The following is a 23,216-nucleotide window of genomic DNA, read 5'->3' on the forward strand; positions in this document are numbered from 1 at the left end:
AGAGACTTAGGAGAGGTTATCTTTCTCTGCTTTCTGCCATGCGAGGGAGGACAGAGCAAGAAGTGGCCATCTGCAGACCAGGAAGCAGGCCCTCACCAGACACAGAACCTGCTGTTGCCTTGATCTTGGACTTCCCAGCCTTCCGAATTGTGAGAAATAAGTTTCTGTTGTTTAAGCTACCAAGCCTGTGGTATTCTGCTATAGCAGCCTGAAGTTACTAAGGCAAAGTCTTATGAATTATTTTATGAGATACATGGGTGAACATTGTCAAGTTAATTCCACTTCTTTGGAAACCTGTAAAAATTAAAGGAACCTTTCCATTTCTGGCAGTATGCTGGACTTGGTACCGTAATGACTCTGCCTCTGAAACTATTAAAAAATTATTTTCAGATGCATCAATGAGCTAGCAAGAAAAAGGAATACTCAAAATCTAAGTAGAAACTTTAACCTATAGAAGTAGGTGGAGCACTGATTCAACATTTCCTGTTGAGTGAACTTGAACTTGGTTTTCAAAGCCTTGTGGGGACATTTGACAAAACATTTGACAAAAGCCGGGTCCCACCCACTGGGTGTTTGAATAGAGGTCCATACATAAAGCTGAGACTCAAAGGGCTATGTCCTGAGGGTAATGATGAGTTGGAAATAAATTTACACCTCGATTAAAGGTGTACCCAGCTGACACTGCAATCAGACAGACGACAAATCTGCCTGCTGTCCTGAGAGGCTGCTCTCCACAGATAAGGCTGTTAGTCAATGCAGGCGTCCCCCTTACTTTCAGACCAGGCCAATTAACATGACTCATTTAGGAGAAAACCTCTTCTCAGAATTTAATCTTTCAATAGTGAGCTGGAATAAAAACAATTTAGCAGAAGTGATTTAGGGCATAAGCATTCAGCAAGAAGCAGAGATTTCTGATGTGGTGTGTTTACTATAACTTTTGCAAATGCTTTTCCCTTTGGGCAGGGCTTACTCTGTATGGAATGTTGTCAGTAGTTTGCATTTTCCACTTTCCTCTCCCTCTGGGGCCGATTTTACTTCCAATAACCGCCTCTCCTAAACTTGCTTTGCACGGAGGAGGGGAGGTGTAATATTTCCCAAAATCGTGGCCTTAACACACTTAGGTTTTGAAATGAGACTTGTGAAATATTCAGTGTCCAATAAATCTTCCAAGGAGCTAGTCGCCTACATTATCTGGGTGGTAAAATCCTCAGGTTCTATGGTTCCTGGGCCCTCATTTCTACTGTCTCCTAAAATTTCCTTCAAAATAAAACAGCCACTTCATTCCCTAGATCCGAGGTGGCAGTTTGGTGGCATTCTTAGTTTTTCAGTCTGTAAGTCTCATTCTCCAAGATCTGCTGACTTCCCAAAAGCCATTTAAAACTCGGTTCCCTCACTATCATTCCCCGCCGCCTCCCCCCACCAACAAAAAGCATTGCTTCACTTTATTCATTGCTTCACAGCATATAATTGGACTTCCTGGATGAGAAGTTGCACCTCAGACGTTTAGCCATAGTTTTCACAGTCAATAAATGAATAAATTAAGAGCTCCCTGCCAGCTGTGGCTTCTGAGAATAAGAATCATTTTGCCTCAGTCAGCTGACTCTTTTCACACTCTTCCCTTTAAGGCTGAGGTCAACTTGGTGGGTGGATGCAGTTTCCTTTTTTTCCTATTAGAATTTGCAAATTAATATTTATAGCTAATCAAGCAAAAATAATTTCATCATAGCAGCAATTTCCATACTCAGAGAAATTAGAGAGTTAGGACCCAATGGAACTGTGAGGGTTTCTCAGGCCCAGCTCATTTTTTTTTATTGTGATAAACTATACATAAAATTTACCATTTCGACCATTTTAAGTGTAAATTCTGTGGCATTAGGTATATTTACAATGTTTTGCAACCATCACCAGTAACTAGTTCTAGAACTTTTTCATCATACCATACATTAACTCTGTATCCACTAAGCAATAGCTCTCCATTTTCAGGCCCACTCAGTCCCTGGTAACTACCATTCTACTTTCTGTCTCTATGATCTTGACTATTCCAGGTACACCATATCAAGTGTAATCATAGGAAATTTAATCCTTCTGTGCCTAACTTATTTTATTTAGCACATTTTCAAGGTTTATCCATGTTGTAGCATGCATCAGAACTTCATTTCTTTTTATGGATAAATAATATTCCATTGTGCATATACACCACATTTTGTTTATCTGTTGAGGGACACATTATTTACAAGAGCCAAAAGATCCATTCTTTGGCTCTTGTAAATGCTGTTATGAATGTTGGTGCACAGATATCTGAGTCCCTGCTTTCAATTCTTTTAAGTATATACTTAGGATTAGAATTGCTGGATCATATGGTGATTCTGTGTTTAAACTTTTGTGGAACCAGCCTCTTATTTTTAAAGGTAAGGAAGCTAAGGATGAAAAAGGACCAATTGTTTTTCAAGATCATACTTACTAAGAATGTTTGATTACTATACATTTTAAAAATATACTTTTTCCTATCTTAAAATGTTTCTTATGGCCTTTTAGAGGGCAGGAGGCTTAATTCATGTTTGGATTTCCAGCGATTAGCAGTGCCTGGTGCATGATCAACTTTCGGAAAATATATTAGGTTTTACACATCAACATTTTGAAATGGGACTCTTTCAAAGACTCAGAGCAAAATGAGATAAGTACCCTCATGTTCCTAAGTGGGGTGCTAGACCACTTAACACTGGACTTGCAAATGAGGTTTCTATAAGCCTATCTTGTGACCTTAAGCAGAGAAAAAGATTGAGGTCGAAGATGCCAAGAGAATTTCCTTGATGTGGTTGTTGACATGTTTTGGCATTTTTCCCTTCACCAAAGTGGCACTACTGGGAGAAAACTGAGCTTCTGCTGGTGGCAAGGCAGGGGTACACTGTAGGCTAAATATAGGTCACAGAGAAATGGCATCCTGCCAGGTGCACTTTTGGACGCAGAAGCTGATCGGAATGTCGTAAGAAGACAGCTGGAGGAGAGACTTCACATTTTCAGTCAAGAGAGCTGCAAATGGATGTTTCTAGTAGGAGCCCCATGAGAGGGTCAACAAAGGAATTGCCCACAGAACACGTGAGTAGATCTTGACAGTAGCTGCCAAGTAAGTTCTTTCCAGTCTTTCCCCACCCCCGCCCCCCAGTATCTGGCCCCTGAATCCCACCTTCAAGCTACAGTCCTGAAGGATTCAGCAATCTAGGCTGCCCAGCTAGGGGAGAAGAAGGAAAAGGCAGAGAAACCAGTAAGTAGTCAACCCTGCCACCGCTTCCCCCTGCAGACTCCCAGCCAGAAACAAAGCTCATCTGCAAAGGCGGTAACTTTTAATCAAGTTTGTAGTTTTATTTGTTAAACTGAAGAGAGAATTTTAGTTACTGAATGGAGGCTGTCCTTGGTTCTAAAAGTGACCGGAGAACTTTTTCTTATCAAAGGGTGCCTGACAAAGACATGGGATCTAGCCAAGAGTTCATCCAAGAGAGTGCGGGCAGAAAGAGCTCAAACAGACAGTGAGGAAGAAGAATAGAGCTGTTTTCTGCTTCCATCTTATTGAGTTTCTCCTTCTCAAAGCTAAATTTAAAGTGTGTTAAAATAGATTTTTGTTTTGAGAAAATTATCCATCATAAGCTTATCCAGGCTAACCAAAATGTTAAATTTATTTGCTTCTGATTATAACTTAATTGACTGGATGTGGTAACACTGCATATTTTATTGAAGTAAGAATACTTTTGACTCTCGAATTCAGTACCTATTTTAGTAATATGCCTTCACGTGCCTTGTGGGAAATTATTTCTCCTCCATCGAATATAGTTTGGCGGGACTGTTACTCAAGTTGTCCAGTTTTCCCCAAGTCGAGGGATGGGATGGTGGCCCAAGCCACCCTGGAGTTTAAATTTTGAGCAGAATGAAAAAAAGACATTGTTAACAGAGGTAGCACTCTGATAATACTGTAAATAGTGATCTAAACTCTCTGACCCACCATCCCCACCAGATCCAAATTTCTAGACTTGGTTCTCTAGTATCTGAGCCACCAGATATCCTGCCAATACATGGCCAGAGTCATAATTTCTATTACTTATAACCAAAGGAACCTAATTTGTACTTATTAGAGGTTGGTATACATTTATTTATGTCAGTGATTAATACATACAAAAAACAAAATAAGTTTTCATTTAATATTTGCAGTTTGCCTTTCAAAATGGAACATGAATGGGGGTGAGTACTATAGACGGTAAGTGGGATTGGGGCAGGCACTGGAGAAACAGTGATTAATAAGACAGATATGTCCCTGGTCACATGAGGCTTGTAGTGTATTGGAGCATGCACGGTCATAAATAGCCCTTGTTTCATCGCATGTTAATTGACTACGATGGGGAAACAAACACGCTATAAGAACACATAAGAAGGGAGGGATTTCTGGAGCTGAGGGGACCTGTAAGATAAGAAGTAGGAGTCATTTAGCAAGTGAAAAGGGAGTGATGACAGGAGTTAGGATGGGCAGGACATAGTTTTCCAGGTAGAGAGAAAGAAGTTCAAAGTCTGGTAGACCACAAAGTGCCTGGTACCTTCCTTCAGGTCTAAAGGAAGGAAGATCTCTATGGCTTGGTTGTGGAAACTAAAAGCCAAGAGACTGACTGTTGACATTGACTGAGAGGATGGTAGATGGAAGATGCCTTAACCTCAGCGAATGAGTCTCTCTTTTGTGCAGGGAAATTTAGAATCCCAGGCTAGCTGGTGAGAATAAGGAAATATTCTTTTGTGAGGTGGGTTGGAGGGAACACTTCAAAGAGCTGTAGTCATTGCCTTTTTAACCTACGCTTAAAAATAGTTCTGCCAGACAGTGGTTAAGAATCCGTCTGCCAATTCAGGGGACACGGGTTCGAGCCCTGGTCTGGGAAGATCCCACATGCCACAGAGCAACTAAGCCCGTGCGCCACAACTACTGAGCCTGCGTTCTAGAGCTCGTGTGCCACAACTACTGAAGCCTATGCACCTAGAGCCTGAGAAACCCACGCACTGCAATGAAGAGTAACCCCTGCTGCAACCAGAGAAAGCCCTCACGCAGCAACGAAGACCCAACTCAGCCAAAAATTAAAAAAAAAAAAAAAAAAAATGTTCTGCCAGGCAGAGTACAACCAGAAGCAGAAACTGCAATTATCCCTGAATAATAGATCCAGCCATTTTGTTTTAATTCAATAAGTTTGGTTACGAGCAGGATAGTAATCTAGGTTTGAGGAGATGATGAGGCATGCACTCGGTTCTACAGATAGAAAATGGCAGATCTGGGATCCCATGATACCGTCTGGTGAGTCTACTCACTGACTTGCCCAATGGGGGAGAAAAGAATGCATAAAAGGAACGAACAAATGACATCATGGTTCCCAAATTTCTTGCTTCCATAGATCCCTTCAGAAACCCAAGAGCTGAAAAACTCAAGGTGGGAACCACTGAAGAATGTGTGTCTTATAAATATTGATTTATTTGGGGGATGCCATGTAGAGCTAGTAAAATGGAACATCTTAACGTTTTGAGACAAACTGACCAGTTTCCACAAATAATTACTGAGCACTGCTACGTGACCAGCACTGGGTCTGACACTCTAGGGGATCTGAAGATAAGTAAGACATTTACCATGCCCTTCAGAAGCTTATGTCATAGAAGGGCAGTTGAGACCATTGAAGATCTCATTAATTCTTTTGGACAAATTACTTACTGTATAATGGTCTACACTGTCTGTAAGTAAGAATACATATTGTCAGCCTATATTATAATGAATGGAATACACTAATTGTTGATGATATGGCATAAACCTGATATACCATTATAACAGGAATTCAAGAGGAAGAAAAACAAATGTTTATGGGTCAGGGGCTTGATGAGCCTCATTTCATTTAATTCTCCCTGCAGCCTTGCAAAGTATACATTAATGGCCCCATTTTACAGAGATAGACGCTGAGGCAAAATTAAGGAACTTGCCTATAGTCAACCACACCAGTAACAACTGGGCTGGATGAGGAACCTTTGTCTCTGGTCTCCAGGGTCCATGCATTTCCCACTGTACCACGCTGGTCTTCCTGCTTCTGACAGAAGGATTCTCCCATGATCTCATCCGATCCTTGCTGTACTTCCCCACTGCTTCTAACAGACTGTTGAGATTATTTAAATAAGTGATGAGCGTATAGATTAGAGAAGCTTCTCATGAATATTTCTATGAGACTGGCCAGATTTTGATCTGAATTATTGCAGGCTGAGATGGGGCTGTTGTGTGCCCATGAGTCTTTGATGAATCACCACTCTGTGACCCTAAAAAGTCATAGTTGACAATAATCATTTATTGTCATTGAGAAAGGAAAAAACAAATACTCGCTGAGGGATAACTGTGGCTCTGTATGGGTATTTAGATGATATATACTCTACCGCAATGATCCCTGTTTTTTAACACTTCTGGGCCACCCTTCTTCCCATTCATCCCAAGTGTGTAACAGAATCTGACAGCTGTCAGCCCTGCAGCAGTAGGAAGTTGCTAGAATACAGCACATAATCAATAGCTTTTTTTTTTTTTTGGTTGAGTGCCTGAATGCCACAGTATGATAGTGACTGCAATGGACACTTAACCTTTACAAAATCCCCAGGTAGTTTTTATTATCCCAATTGTCAAGTGAGGAAATGACGTTCAAGCAGATGTAGAAACTTCGCCACATTCTCACAGTTAGCAAATGGCAGATCTGGGATTCCATGCCACCCTGCAGGGATTCACTCACTGCTCTGCCTAAGAGGAGGCAAAAGAAACATCGAGGTCTAGAAGGCCCGGGGGAATTGGTTATCAATGGGCAAGTCCTGAAAAGGATGGTTGCTGTGGACTGAACATGTCTCCCCCAAATTTATATGTTGAAATCCTAACCCCCAATGTGATGGATTTTAGGGGGTGAGGCCTTTAGGAGGTGATTAGGTCATGAGGGTGAAATCCTCATGAATGGCATTAGTGTCCTAATGAAAGAGACCCTGGAGGGCTTTCTCGATCTCTGTCATGTGAGGACACAGTGAGAAATGGCTGTCTATGAACCAGGAAGCGTGCCCTCACCAGACACCCAATGTGCTGGCTCTTTGATCTTGGATTTCCCAGCCTCCAGGACTGTGACAAATAAATATTTAAGCCACCCAGGCTGAACGTACTAACACAATGTTGGAGTTAGTGATAAATGTTAGTTTAATGTAAACATATTTTTCTGTAATTTATTGCCCCATCCTGAGCAGACCGCTGAGCTCCTTTTCCAAAGGGGCTGGTCACCTTTGACATGATTATGTGTCCCCACTGTTGCTTCCCTAGGCCCCTCCTAGAGTCCTCTCTTCAGAGGACTTTCAGAAGGCCCTTTGCATCCTCAGAGGAGGTGCTCCCATGGAGATTTCCCTTCCTTAGTGTGACCCTTCTGGCAGTTACTTAAATGTTCCTTTCATTCTCCCTGCATCTGCTATATGTTAGGTCCTCAAGAAACTCAAGGTCAAGGGGAATGACAGGCATCTAGACAATTCACTGTAATGTGCCTCACAAAGGTAGATTCAGTCACAGATTTAGTACACTATTAAGAACCATTGAACATTGGTGGAATCTCTAGTGATTATAGGACACAACCCCCAAACTGTTATTTTTAGCATCCTCAATTGCATCCTGGGTGGTCGGGAAAAATCTTTTTCTGAAATTCTGCTATCACAGTTTATTTCCTGCTTTCTATTGCCAACAATGAATCATCTTGATATGGCATCTCATGTTCCTGAATAGCCTCTGGTGGCAATAGGACTGAATTATCCTTTCCTGGTGCTGTGAGGGGCCTCGTGGTACTGTCATTTTTGGTGTTTTAGAATAATGCCACATATAAACAGGCTTTGCCTAACATTTAATTGTAATCCCCAGTGCATCAAGCAATATAATAAGTATCTTTGGATTCCTGGACATTTTTTTCACTGATAGAATTTGGGAAATTCATCTGGCATGTAATGTATTTGTGTCAGATAATGAAACAGAGCACAGGGTGTGGTGGGAGGAAATCAGCCACAAGAAAATCTTTCTCTTTCCTCTGTAGTGTTCTAAGCTGTGGGGTCTTGCTTTCATTAGAAGCACAGCGCTTCTAATGAATGGCTGTCAAGAGAATTCAGTGGCTATTGGTCAAGTGATCTCTATGCCCTATTCTATCTAAATATTGAGGCTGTTTTCTAGAAAAGCCAGAACCTGCAACTGTATTTGCTGAGCAAATTTCACAGCTAGGCTATGCATACCAGGAATCAGTAGAGAACATCAATTTATTTTCTCCTTTCCAGAAGAGGGAAGAAGAAACAAAAATATGGTCAGCCAGCAGAAGTGCGGTTGGGTTACATATCTGCAACAGATTTTTGCCATTCTTTATTACTGATTTCTGGAAACAGCCAATCTCTGAGTACCAGAAAGCCCAAGGCCCAGGGCAGCTGATCAGGGAAGCAGGTTTTGCCTCAGTTTCTATGGCTGTCATACAGCTGCTGTAGATGGCATGCTTTTTTTCTTGCACTCTTTTTTATCAGAAGGATTCATGATTTCTTTTTTTGGTCCGTTTAAAAAATTTTTTTTTAAATTTTTAAATAATCTTAGACTCCTAAGAAGTTGCAAAAGTAGTACAGAGATTTCCTGCATACCCTTTACTCAGCTTCCCAGAATTCATGATTAATGATATGATTGCTGGAGAGTTCTTAAAGTTTCTCAGGAGAAGGATCACATTTAAATGAATTACTACAAATGGTCCAGATCCTTCCAATGTCTGTGTAGCTTCTCCCTGATATGGGCTCTTTTAAGAGCTATATAAACTCTTACGTAGCATGAAGGTACTGTCAGGATATTTCAATAAATCATGGAATGCATTCATTTATTCAGTCGTCAGTGAACATTTCTTGAACATTATATGCCAGGCGCTGTGTTGGGCATAAGGGTTATTAAGAGCTCTAAAGTGTTTCCTGGGATCAAAGTTGTCCGTGTGGTTGAATGTTCTGACATGAAATGTTGCATTTATCCTTATAACAATGTGGGAAAGTAAATATCATTACTAGCTCTATTTTACTGATGAGGAAACTGAGGCTCAGGGAGTCCAAATGCTGTGCCCAAGGACCTCTGCATAAAACCTACCCCCTTCAAACTTCATTCTACTTCCAATACGTCATGTTGTATTCTCACTCTGAATGAACTTTAGTTACTAGATTTTAATCAAACGAGACCAACCGAAGTCAATATAAAGACTAGACCTTTGGCACTGGAGGATTTAACTTTCTTGGCTTTGACTATTTGCTAGACTATTCTTGGGCACCATTAGCAAATAACATGGAAGAGCCATGATTTAGGGATTTAAGTTGCTGTCACATGATCTGCATCTCCTCCCTAGGACACCAGGCTATGGGGCCAGTTCCTCATGTTCAGAGTGTCTTACCAAGCATCTGCATCTCAATGTGGCTCTGTTTTTTTATGTTTTCATTTATGTATTTTATAGGGAAAATGTTACAGTGGCCTGCCCATTATCAATAGTATTTATGAATATCGGAACTCAAGAAAAAATCTCTGGTGTTGTCCATCACAAATGTCAATATAATAAAATTTATTAACATGGAAATGTAAATAGCACAGCCATGAACATTGGGGTGCATGTGTCTTTTTGAATTATGGTTTTCTCTGGGTATATGCCCAGTAGAGGGATTGCTGGGTTGTATGGTAATTCTATTTTTAGTTTTTTAAGGAACCTCCACACTGTTCTCCATAGTGGCTGTATCAATTTACATTCCAACCAACAGTGCAAGAGGGTTCCCTTTTCTCCACACCCTCTCCAGCATTTGTTGTCTGTAGATTTTCTGATGATGCCCATTCTAACTGGTGTGAGGTGATACCTCATTGTAGTTTTGATTTGCATTTCTCTAATAATTAGTGATGTTGAGCAGCTTTTCATGTGCTTCTTGGCCATCTGTATGTCCTCTTTGGAGAAATGTCTATTTAGGTCTTCTGCCCATTTTTTGATTGGGTTGTTTGTTTTTTTAATATTGAGCTGCATGAGCTGTTTATATATTTTGGAGATTAATCCTTTGTCCATTGATTCGTTTGCAAATATTTTCTCCCATTCTGAGGGTTGTCTTTTCGTCTTGTTTGTAGTTTCCTTTGCTTTGCAAAAGCTTTTAAGTTTCATTAGGTCCCATTTGTTTATTTTTGTTTTTATTTCCATTACTCGGTCGTGGAAGCAACCTAAATGCCCATCGACAGACGAATGGATAAAGAAGATGTGGTACATATATGCAATGGAATATTACTCAGCCATAAAAAGGAACAAAATTGGGTCATTTGTAGAGACGTGGATGAATCTAGAGACTGTCATACAGAGTGAAGTAAGCCAGAAAGAGAAAAACAAATATCATATATTAACGCATATATGTGGAACTAGAAAAATGGTACAGATAAACTGGTTTGCAGGGCAGAAATAGAGACACAGATGTAGAGAACAAACGTATGGACACCAAGGGGGGAAAGCAGTGGGGGGTGGGGTTGGTGGTGGGATGAATTGGGAGATTGGGATTGACATGTATACACTGATGTGTATAAAATGGATGACTAATAAGAACCTGCTGTATAAAAAAAATTAAAAAATTAAAAATTAAAACAAAACAAACAAAAAAAAACCCATGAAAATGAACAACTTCCATTTGGGGATTTGGAGTTGGAATTTGATCTCCCAGTGGTTCATGTCTTCTCAGCCATTTGACTCACCAGATCCTCTTTTACTGCCCTCTTCCCTCTCTTTAGGAATGGGGCACAGGGCTCTGGCTTGGGTTGCTTTTTATGGAAACTTGAGCAGTTGTGCTCTTTGTGCAAAACCTTCAAAGAGGTTCCTCTGGACCCTGCAGGCTTCCACAGCTCCCAGTGGTTACTTCTTCCTTACTCAGAATGGTTAGCTGGAGTAGTGTCCATTCAATTCTGGAACCTGGAAGTCCAAGATCAAGGTGCCAGCATGGTTGGGTTCTGGTGACAGGGTTCTGGTGACAACCCTCTTCGTGGTTCATAGCTGGCAAATTCTCCCTGTGTTCAGGGGCTAGAAATCTCCCTGGAGCCTCTTTTATAAGGGTACTAATTCCATTCCTGAGGGCTCTGCCCTCTCTTCATGACCTCCCAAAGGCCTACTCCCTAACTCCATTATATTTGGGCGTTAGGTGTCAACATATGAATTTTGGAGGACACAAATATTCAGACCATAACAGGTGGATACCTCAGGGAATAGACAGTTTTATGCGGCCTTGCAGATTTGCAACAATTTTCTGTACTTATCTGTCTACCATGAAATTAGTAGAATGAGCAGTGGAAGTCTTTCTCAGATAGATCTGCTACATTCGCATCTACTGTGTGCTCCATACTGCTGATAGGAGTCCAATGAGAGTACAATCTCTGATCCTAGAGTCTTCATTAAACATTTTATTTCCATAAAATGCCCCATTTGGGAGAATTTTGAAGGGAATAAAATGCTCTAAATAATGGATTTCAAAATCCTCTTTTTATTTGGAACAGTTATTAGTAAAATGAAACTCTCTGTATCAGTTAAAGGCTATTTTAGAAGAGTAGAAAAAAAGGAAAATGGAATTTACAGCAACCCAACCCTAGAATCACAAAGCAGAGTACAGAATAGTGGATGTGGAGCAGAGAAGCAACAGCTTAAAAACCAGCACAATCGGGCTTCCCTGGTGGCGCAGTGGTTGAGAATCTGTCTGTCAAGGCAGGGGACATGGGTTCGAGCCCTGGTCCGGGAAGATCCCACATGCCATGGAGCAACTAAGCCCGTGCGCCACAGCTACTGAGCCTGTGCTCCAGAGCCCGCGAGCCACAGCTACTGAGCCCACGTGCCACAGCTACTGAAGCCCGCGCGCCTAGAGCCCATGCTCTGCAACAAGAGAAGCTACTGCAATGAGAAGCCCGCGCACCGCAGCGAAGAGTAGCTCCCGCTCACCGCAACTAGAGAAAGCCCGTGCGCAGCAACAAAGACCCAACGCAGCCAAAAATAAACAAACAAATAAATAAATAAATGTATTAAAAAAAAGAACAAAACAAAAACCCAACACAATCACTATTTCCAAAAACTATTCCAATGAGTGGAACCCATGGTCCTTGTGATACAAAGGCACCATATGCTGTGCCACAAGGAGTTGTTTTGAAAAAAAAAATCTCATTTTTTACCATTAGTCACCTATGACTTTAAACAAGTCAAGATTCTGTGGAAATATCCTTACTGACCACATGCAAGCTTTCTTATAACCATGGAGTTTTATTTAACCAAATGTATACATGTGACCCTTCTTGGTTGCAAATAAAGGTGGCACTTTGATTTATTTATCTTAAACCTCCTGTGCTGCTGTTCATTCCTACTACATATAAGAATTTGGAAATGTGCTTCAGAGGTCAAGAGCAAATCTGTGTCATATCCTGGAAACAAATTGTGGGCTGAATAACTTCTGTTCAGCTCCTTCTTTGTCCAAGAGAAGAAAGAGCAGAGTTGATCTAGCCAAGATGAAATTAAGGAGAAACAAACCAAAACACACCTTAGTTTTGTAAGGCACCGGCTTCATCCTCAGCACATTACAGAGTTTCAATGCTGGGCGTGAGCGCTATCAAATATTCTTCAAGAGCAAAGAAAAATGCTGCTCCTGCAAATGTGAATGTCTAAATACTAATCAAAGCTTTGCTGTAATCCTGCGGAAATGCATAGTGAGATTTCCCAGCTGTCAATCATTGTGATTCTGACAGCTGTAGTAAGATTCTGGCTTATGTGTATTTCTCAATAACTTGGGCCCCGGGGCAGGTGTTGTCCTCTGGCAAAGACAGCTTTCAGACTGTCAATCAATTTCTTCCCATCTGGAAAGGAGGAGGGGGCCCTCCTGGGTCCAGCATGAGTAGGGCCACATGGGAATTGCGGCAGATAAAGTACTGAATGTTTTTCTTCTCTACCTTTACTCATTGTTCAAAGGGATGACAATTTCCCACAGCAACTGGTCTTAAAGAGGGACAATTCAGTACAAGATTGTCTAATCAGGAAAGGCAAAGTGTTTGAACTAGGGAGTTTTACTCTAATTCCAACAGAAAGATCTCCAGTAATAGAAATTAGTTAAGTGTCTGTTCTCAGTAACAGAACATATTTACTGCCACCTCTTTTGAGATAATGAAATGCCATTTACATTACCCTCTCTCCCTGGTAAATCTGAGCAGAAAGCAAACTCTCTAAGTTTCCTATCATTCTGCAGAGCCGGGAACCATATCTAGTAATCACTTCTAATCTCACTAGGGAAGAACAGCAGGTAGGAAGCTATTTGGGATTTATAGTGCTACTTACTTCTCCAGGCAAAACCAGAGTTATTAAAAAGCAAGAAGAAAGGCTTCTTGAGCTCTCTGGGGTAAGTAAGGGAATAAACTTTAAAATCCTGATTTCTATTACTCTAGACAAAAGAAGACACCTTAGCCCATTGCTGGAAGACTGAACTTCAGTCTTTTTCTGCCTGCTTATCTCTGCGGAGCTCAGATAGGTCTGGTGCTCTCGCTCCCTGACTCAGTTTTCCCATCTCTGAAGTGGAGCTAGCAATATCCGCCAGGTTCTAGCAGTGTGTACAGGAGACTTAGGAATAAGAGGTGCCATATTGGGGCTCTAAAGCTTTGTAACGACGACCAAGACTCATTCTGATGGCAGACAAATCACACTTGACATTTTGGCAAGTTTTTCATACCAGAATTGGTCAAGGTTACGCCCTTTGTCTGTTTCCACACCACTGATCTCCCTCTGTTCTCACGGAACACTTCATTTGGGGTATCAGAGGTTGGTGGTAAAAGGGAGAAAAGAAAGAACACTGAATCAGTGATAGCTGAGACTTTCTAGGCAAACTTGGCCATGACTCAGCAAGGAAGCCATAGAGAAACCTCACTGCTTTATACCTGTTAGAGAAGAGGCCAGTTTGAGGCAGTGGAAAGATCCAAGTGTGAGGCTATTTGCAAACCATTCTAAATGGAGAAAGATCTCTGTTCCTTGGTCTCCCATCCTCCCCCCCATCCCCACAACCCATAGAAAGAAGAGCCCTCTTCTTGGTCTTGAAGTCTCCTCTTCCTCTTGCTATGGACTCCTTTCCCTCCCTGACAAATATGCATGGCTCTCCCTTAACATAAAAGCACAATCACTTCATAAAACCTTTTACCCTTTCCAGACAACTGTGCTGCCGTCCTTTCCCTCACACAGCACAGAGGGGAAGGCATGGCAGGAAAAGCACAGGCTGGAGTCAGGTTCAAGTCTTGCCTTTCTCTTTCTATGTGTGTATTTGAGAAGGCGATTTACCCTCACTCCCCTCAGCTAAAACAGCAACGCAAGACAGTGATAATAATGCCGGCAAGAGTTAACGAGGCTGAAGTGAGATCTTGCATTTAGGTGCCCAGCAAAATACCTGGGACACGCAGGTGACCCAGGTTTCCTCCTCTCATGGCCAGATGTGTGGAAACGTGGTTGGAACCCACCGATTCCCCTCCCTTACGCCCACCTTGCTGCTCAGGCTCTGGAGGGACTTCCGTTTCTGTTGACCTTCTGCCCATGTAACAAGGATAAACACCGCCTCTGCCTAGGAATCTTGCCTGTGCCGGTTTCCGTGACGCAGCAGAGTCTCGTGCAGTTTACACAGCAGCTCACAGAATTCCTTCTCAAATTTAGAGTCAAAACAGGTGACCAGTGCCCTGCTTGCAGTGCAGGAATCTGTGCTTCCTCAGAGCCCCTGCAGCCTTGGGTTTGATCCCTAGAACTCTGAAAGCCCTTATTTGGGGGTGGGAGTGTCCCTCCGAGTTGCTTTTATCTGAATGCTTGGGGAGCACGCTGTATTAATAAAAGCAAGCCCTGGCCTCATCCTCACAGCCCCGAGGAGCCACAGATTTGGTGGAGTTGCTCTGGCTACTTTGGAGTGAGTGGGAAACACGAGGTCGGCAGAGGGTGTATCTAACGTCCCCTGCTCACCCTTGTCGGCTTGTTTGGAGCCTGTTACCCCCGTTGAGTTCCGCACCTTCATCATCCACAGGAGAAAGCGAGGCCCGGGGATGGGGCAGTCCCACCAGGGCAGCTCAGCCCAACCTGGTGCAAACACGGGCCTCCTGTCTCAGCCTGGATCCTGTGGACCGTTTGTCTGTAGACAAGATGCCAAACCCTGCGTGTCCTATATAAACAAAGGTGTTGGTGGGGAGAAAACTGGAAAATAGAGTGGTTAGGCCAACTGGCAGCTAAACAATGGATGGAAAGAAAGACCGGAAACCTGGTGTGTAGGTGAGACAAGAGAAAGGGCAAGAAATAAATCAAGGGAGCAGGGAGACAGGCTGCTCAGGGCAGGAGCCTGTGCGAAGGTGTGGATGAGCGAGCTGGTAGGTGGCCGCCGGGCCAGGAGGGAGCTGAGGGGGTTTGGGTGCACACGGGGACCACTTATTCTGTTGTTACACCAGGAATTGAGGGTCAGACCTGGAATACTGGACAAAAAAATCTTTGCCAGCTCTAAGACTCCAAGCACACTGATAGGGAGGGAGGGCAGGCATGTGGGCACCAGCCCATCCCCCTCCAGCCCCTCCATCTCCAATCGGAGAAGGAAGCAGCAGAGGAAATAACAGAGGAGAAAGTTGGTGATCATTTCATAATATATAAAAATATTGAGTCACTATGTTGTACACCTGAAACTAATATAATATTGGATGTCAATTATAACTCAATTAAATAAAAAAGAAAACAGATTCAGAGACCTTTAGTCCCAGAAGAGATTATCTAATTTAATTCCTTCCTTTACTAGTGAAAGCTGCAGCCCAGGGAGGTTAAATAACCTTGAAGCAGGTCGCCGGGTCTGTGCATAGAAATCACTCTGGATCCCTTAATTATCCAGGTGTTGATTACACTACAAATACCCTATTTCCAAACAAGGTCGCATTTGCAGATACCAAAGGTTAGGACTTGAATGTTTCTTTCACTCAAAAAGCAGATTCTTCCTTCTCACACAGGGAAGAAGGCCATGTGAAGATGGAAGCAGGGACTGAAGTGATGCATCTACAAGCCACGAAATGCCATGGATTACGAGCGGCCCCCAGAAGCTGGAAAAGCGGCATAAAATAGACCCTCCCTCAGGGCCCTCCAGAAGGAGCCAGCCCAGCTGCCACCTTGATTTCAGACCTCTGGCCTCCAGAACTGTGAGACAGTGAATTTCTGTTGCTTAAGCCACCCAGTTTGTGACACTTTGTTGTGGCAGCCCTAGGAAACCCCTCCACCAGCCTAAGGAAACCACACACGTGTGAAGTGCAGAACTTCCTTAGACGTATAGCCGAGCACACGGCAACATTGGATGGCTTTGCATAGGGTCTGGATGCACCTTCTACAAGCTCTAGGTTAACTCTAAAGCCTGAGCAAGTGTGCAGAGGTGACGGGGGACATGGGGAATGGGGGACGGGGCAGAGAAAGCCAGGACCAGGTGTTGCAATTGTCCCCCTTTATAGGTTCTGGACCTGTGTTAAGGGGCTTCTAGACCAATGCTCCTCCTGATTCTTGGGGGATGAGCTGCATGGGGGGCAACACTCCTAATCATGTTATAGGGGCTTCTGCCCCTACCTGATCTCCTAACCTGATAAAATGCAGGGGATCAAGTTGATGTCCACGGATTTCCTTCCCCTTCTTCCCTCCATCTCTGAGGCAGCCCTGTCACTCTCAGATCCCACCCAGCCCCTGCCTGGCTCCTTGCTACCCCCCGACATTGCCCCCCCCCCAAGTCTAGCCCCATGGACCCATCTGAAGGGAGCTCAGCAAGGACCCTCTTGTAAAGGCGATCCCGTCACTTCACCCATGGAACCCACAGTGCACATTCCTTTGAGGCCTCCATTCTGTCCTTGACACCGACAAGGCCCCTTTGTTAAGGAGGTTAGAATGGGAGGGTAGAGGGTGATGTTCTTTGATGCCATAATAAGAAAATATGAAACCAAATAACTAGTTCAATGAAGGAATTCCCAGGGCTTCAAGAGGAAGGCCCTAAGCCCCTAAGGGACCAGCAACTCCCCATGGGGAAGGGGTGGGATTACCTGAGCCCCAAACAGAGGTGATTTCTTGTCTCTATCAGGCTTCCCCAGTCTCGGGCCCCATCCCCTCGTTTCCCACCGCTGTTAGCAGGTCACTCTATTACTGTTATTCTGGCTCCCGTTGGAATGGAGGCATTTAGAGCAGTGGTTCTCCAAGTCCAGTGGTCTTTTTACAGATTCCTGAGACCTATGCCCAGGGGTCCGCTTCTGGAGGTCCGGGACTTTGCATGTTTGAAGCAGCATTCAAGGTGTTTTCACTTGGTGGTCTTCAGACCTTAGGCATCATTAGGCATCATTGTCCGGTGGACCATCTGGAGCCTTCCAGTGCCGGGGATCTTAGGGACAGTGGCAGCTGGTGGAGGGACTAGCTTTGTTTTTTTAACCTCTTTATTGGAGTATAATTGCTTTACAATGGCGTGTTAGTTTCTGCTGTATAACGAAGTGAATCAGCTATACATATACTTATACCCCCATATCACCTCTCTCTTGCGTCTCCCTCCCACCCTCCCTATCCCACCTCTCTAGGTGGTCACAAAGCACCGAGCTGATCTTGGAAGGGACTATCTTGACAGCTCAGTGGTCCTGTCCTTCTCTTCAGTGGGGACCTCATCTGACAAAGCTGGGCGTTGCCCCCAGAGCCTGTGGGCCCTTCGAAGACTTCCCAGAGATATCCAGGCAGAGGCACCAGGGACTGTGGCTATAAACCCCTGTAACTGGGACAGAGGTGCTGTAACCATGACAGGATGTGACCTGGCAGAAAGTTCTCCGCAGGAGAGACAGGGAAAGAGGCAGGAAGAGGGAACTGGCAGAAGAGGTGTGGGGTCGCACCCTTGCTGGCCTGTCAACGATGCCATCCACAGCTCACTGGCCTCAGTTACGAGCAGCTGCCTTCCCATCTGTGGGAAAGATGCATCTGCTTTCTATGCAGAAAGCTCGCACCTACTTCAGAGGGAGAAAAAAGTCCATTTGGGCTACTAAAACAAAAATGCCATAGACGGTGGCTTAAACCTTTATTTCTCACAGTTTCGGAGGCTGGGACACCAGCCAAAGTGCAGGTTTGGTGTCCGGTGAGGGCACGCCTCCTGGTTCATAGATGGCAGTGTTCTCACACGGTGGAAGGGGCACAGGAGCTCTGTGTGGCCTCTTTTATAAGATCACTAATTCCATTTATAAGCAATAAGGCCCTACTCTTATGACCTACTCACCTCCAAAAGGCCCCATCTCCTCATACCATCACATTGGGGATTAGGTTTCAGCATATGAATTTGGAAAGGACACAAACATTCAGCAACGAGGATGGCATGAAAAGCTCCAACTCCTGCCTACCTTCTCCAGGACCTGCCTCTGGCCATGCAAACCCACTGCCCTGCTCAAGAAGGAAAGAGGGGACCTCATTCCGTGTCTCAAGGGTAGTGGAATGGGGATGCACCAGAATTGCCCTGGGCACACTTCAGCCAGTCCCTCTGTGCGTCTAGCCACCCATCACCTCTTCACACCACACCCGGACTCCCAGTGAGCGTGGAGGCTGGAGAGTGAGGCTTCGTTTCTGGAACAAGTCTCGACAGGATGGCGCTGGATACTGCTAAGGACCCTCTACGCTCCACGTGGGCACTGTCCCCTTGACAAGGGAGGATGAGAAAACATCCATGTTTATTCAAATATGTGACCTCAGGAGTGTATCCTGTATTCTTTTAAAAGAGGAAATCCAATATAATGTAAAGCAGAAAGCAAATTCAAGTTACTTTTGACAGTTGCTTCAACTCTGGCCATTTCCACTAAAACCGGAGCCATTGCCCAGCTGTGTTTAGAACTGTTAAAAGGTAAACTGAGGCATATTAAGACTTTTAAGAGTTTTTTTTGTTTGTTTTTTGGGGGGTTTTTTAGTAAAATTGATTCAAATTGGGCAGGACCAAACTGGAACTTGTTAGGAGTGTTCCACCAACAGGAGCTGGGGAGAGAGGCTTATGCAGAGAAGGCCTGGAAGCAAAGCAAGGAAATTGTTGAGCGGCTACAGCTCAAAACCTAGTTGGCTGTTGGTGGTCAATAGGCTGGTCGTCCTTAGGTTTCAGCTTCTTAACCTTGAGGCATTTACAGGCTTAGGTTTGGGTTTGCTTATATACACTGACATGGCATTAAGGCCACTTCAGTCCAATGGCCTCCCTTAATGTCACAGGACCCTGCGAAAAGAATTGTATGCTGAGTTGAAAAGATCCACTTTGTTTTAATTAGATATATGTCTCACATGTCATCTGGTGCTGACAGCAGTCACTCTAGGTTTTCTTGGCCGTGACAAGAGAAAGCGAATAAGGCAGAAGCTGCCTTTTCTCATTCGGTTTGGCCTGTTGAGGGAACTCTGCATTTCTTTATGGCGGAATTGCTTAGTCAGTTGCGCAGAGGGGCAAAGCGGTGCAGTTGCGAAGAGCATGGACCCTGCAGCCAGCCTGGCTTTGAACCCTGGCTCTGCTGCTCGCTGGTCTTATGATTTTGGCAGCTGGTGGACCCTCCCCGTGCCTCAGTTTCCTCATCTATAACGGCTACTAACGGTACTTGTCTCATAGGGTTTTTGTGAAGGTAAACGAGTTAATAATATAAAGCACTTAAAATGGTGCAGCACATCATAGGCACTTCGGGTGAGTTAGGTTTATTTCAGTTCATGCTTTTCAAGTATTTGCCGTCTTTTCCTGCTTTTAAAGCAGCTCTCGGCAAGTCTCAGGAGAAGCCATCATTGTCAGAGTAACAAACTTCTGCAGCGCCCACTTTCTGTCTCGCAAAACACTGCTTAAGGAAACTCTTTTCGTGAAAGTCTGCAAAATTTCTTCCTCCAAAGTACCTCCTGCTCCACTATAACCTTTCTGAGGATGCAGGGACTGATAATTGCTTTTACAGTCAGTCTGGTAAAGGTGCCTCCTTTTAATTTTTCCAAAAAGCAACTGGAACTCTGTATGTGCAGTCCTTATTCCTGGGTGTCCTTGAACTTGTGCCTGGGTTTGGGGGTGCTGTGCTGAGGACCCAGTGACATCCTGCTCATCAAGTGCCAGCCCAGCATGTTCTGGACGCTCCATAAAGACTTGCTCCCATTCTCTGCTCTTCCAGCCTGTTTACCATCCTGAACTATTACTACAGCGGTGGCAAGACTCCCCCCGGCCCCGCCCCACGGTGACGATGCCCATGTAAGGACAATTGTTTTACACGTGCAATCTAATGAGCAAGGAGAAGGGAAACACACATGGTAGGATTTCACAAGTAAAGGTAGCCCCTAGATCGCCAAGCAAACATGTGTTGAATTGGTAGAAACTTGCCCTCGAACAATGTATTTTCTCTCTGCCAATTTCTCTTTGATTGGGGAAGTTGCTGTACTGGGTGGCAGGGGTGGCACTTCATAATGGTGCCTGATACCCTGGCTGGTGTTTGAATCATGAGGGTCCTTTCGTACCCCAGGGTCACAGCAGATGGGATCGGCTTATTATTACTTTTGCCTATAGCCACGTGTCTACTCCAGAACCAACCCTGGCTACAACTGGAAAGCACATAAACAAAGCTCATCAAAGAAAATTAAAAACAAGTCCACGCTGGTTTCTAAGAACTCCAGGGCCTACTGGTAGGAGATGCATCCTCTTTACACTGCGGGGACCCTAACTGTCAAGAAAAACGATGGGTTTTCAGGGAACTGTCACTTGAAAACAATACCGCTCATGTGTGCCAAGCTACGCCATCCTCTGTAGCAGCTTTTCTGTACTGGCTAATTGCCAATGCACAAAACCAATTATTTGTAGACACCTGTCCCTGATGATCTAGCTTCTCCAAAGCTTTTATTCTAAACCTGTCCTTTCTGCCCCTTGCTTTCACACAGAAATTTATTCTCTTCTTCCCCTACTGGGAAAACAATTGCCCCTTTAAACATAAACTTTGCCACGGGCTGAGAACCATCCACTAAGAGAGCACGACAATCAGAGAAATCTATATAAACACTGTGGTTCCCCATCGCAAGACAATGACCAGATTTCCTACATCCTAACCCTCCACATATCCGGGCACTGGGGCTGAGCATTCTGAATGCTCACCTGTTTCCTCCCATTACAAGCTCCAACTTATTACCTGCCTCTTCTTGTTCTCATTCTCTAGGGAATGCCTTTGCGTTAGGCCTCCCATAGGACAGTCACAATGGCTCCAGAAATTCAAGCCAAGGACCCCAGAGGGGCCAGATAGCTCTCTCTCTCTGGTGCCAATTCTCTGAATGTAAGACTTCCACATGGGAGCTAGAAAATAATTACCAAGTAAAGAAAATTTTCTTCTATTCAGAAAAAAATGACTGGTACTGTTGGGATCTGTGCCTTTGCACTGGTTGTTATGTGGCCCTAAATAAAAACCATGAGATAATGCCCAGAAGGCCAAAGAAGTGTTCTGACTTCTAGGGGGAGCCCAGCATATTCTTCAGTGAGGACACATATGGGTGGACACGCTTTCTTGGGTAGAAGCTACAAGAGCATGAAGTCTGCATATTTCCTGCAGCTGGTCTAAGCTTCCTAGAAAGTTTTGCTATTCTGTTTGGAAATTGTGCTCAGCTCTGCTGCAGATGAAGAGGTATGAACTGTCCGAAAGGCACCCTAAATGTCTATTAGGACACATTGACTATTTGTGCATGTGGGTTTGAGTTTGTAGGTTAAAATATTTTGTACAGGAAGAGATACAGGTACTTTGAGGAAATCGTTTCTGACTAGCCTCTGTGTTAATGGTTTCCAGCTGCCAGGAGAATGGTTGTATTCGGTTTCAGTCTGTACAAGAACTTCCTGAGGAAACTGAAAGCTCTGCTTCCCAAACTTGTATATACACAGGACACCTTCTGACTGAGGAAAAGGTAGTAAGTGCACCTTAGCACCTATTGGAGACATTTCAGCATCAATAACTATGTCCCATCGTGGCTAGGGGACAACCAAGCAGCTGCTCTAAAGGGTGGAAGTTAAGTAGAAAAATCCAGAGTCATGTGACTGGATAAAAACCTGGAGAATTCGATTTCTCTTACCAGGGGAATCACCTCAAAGCGTAGAGCATTCTGTGAGGGAGGGAGGCCCAGGAGGAATGTGGTCAGTGGGAAACCCCTGATATTTGATGGGATGGCCAAAAGGCTTGGAAAACGGGGTGACTCACGTTCGGTTTTATGGATACAGGTAATTTTGAGACTGTGCTACTTCAAGGCGGGTCTCTGCACTGTCTTAAACCTTTAGCGAAGTCAGCTTCAATACAAAGCTACTGGATGAGTGTATTTGGAAGAAAATCACAGAAAAGAGCTGTGTCCCAGGTCTTGGGGCATGAGGATTAGCCGTGTGAGTGGACAGAGAGAGACAGTGGAAACACAGAGCCCAAAGAGCCTTGAGGAGTTGCTGGAACTTGCCTGAGAACTTGCCAGAATCTTGATCTTCCCACAGAATTTAAGATCAAGGCATTAAGCAATTTTATTTCAATCCCAAATGACACAGGGACCTCAGCAGCTTCAGGAATCAAAGCAGAAAACACATGTGAATCACAGGACACAGATCATGACACTTAGTAGGTCCTCAACGATTGGAAACCAAGATTAATGTGGTGGTTGTTACTGAATACTATATTAAAAATTGCCAAGCTTGTCTATTTTGATAAGGAATTCTATTTTTTATAAAACAAAAATCCCACTCCCTCTTGGTTAATCGTGATCTTAGATGTTTGCTTGTTGGATCAGGACATCGTCGTAACCTTGGTAGGGGCACCACCAGGGAGCAGCTTGTCTGGATGTCAGGACACCTCCCAAGGAGATCGTCATCCTACTTGTGCTGGACTTGTCAAAGGCCGAGGTAATCTCACAAAGGCGTTGGCCAACTGCGGGCCAGATCTGGCCCATGGCCCTGATAAGATTTAAAGGATTAAAAAACAGAACCCTCCCAAACCAAGGAATATGGGACAGAGATCGTTTGAGACCAACAAAGCCCTAACATGTTGACTGCTTGACCTTTTACAGGAAGTCTGTGGCGCAGGGGGTTAAGGCCGTGGTGGCCGTCAGACCCCATCAGCCCGGAGGAGGGAGCAGGTCCCCAGGGGAGGGCGTCACAAGCACTTTGAGCAGCTCCAAATC

The sequence above is a fragment of the Balaenoptera physalus genome (assembly GCF_965194825.1).
Source record: "Balaenoptera physalus genome assembly, chromosome: 12".
In the NCBI taxonomy this organism is placed as follows: domain Eukaryota; kingdom Metazoa; phylum Chordata; class Mammalia; order Artiodactyla; family Balaenopteridae; genus Balaenoptera; species Balaenoptera physalus.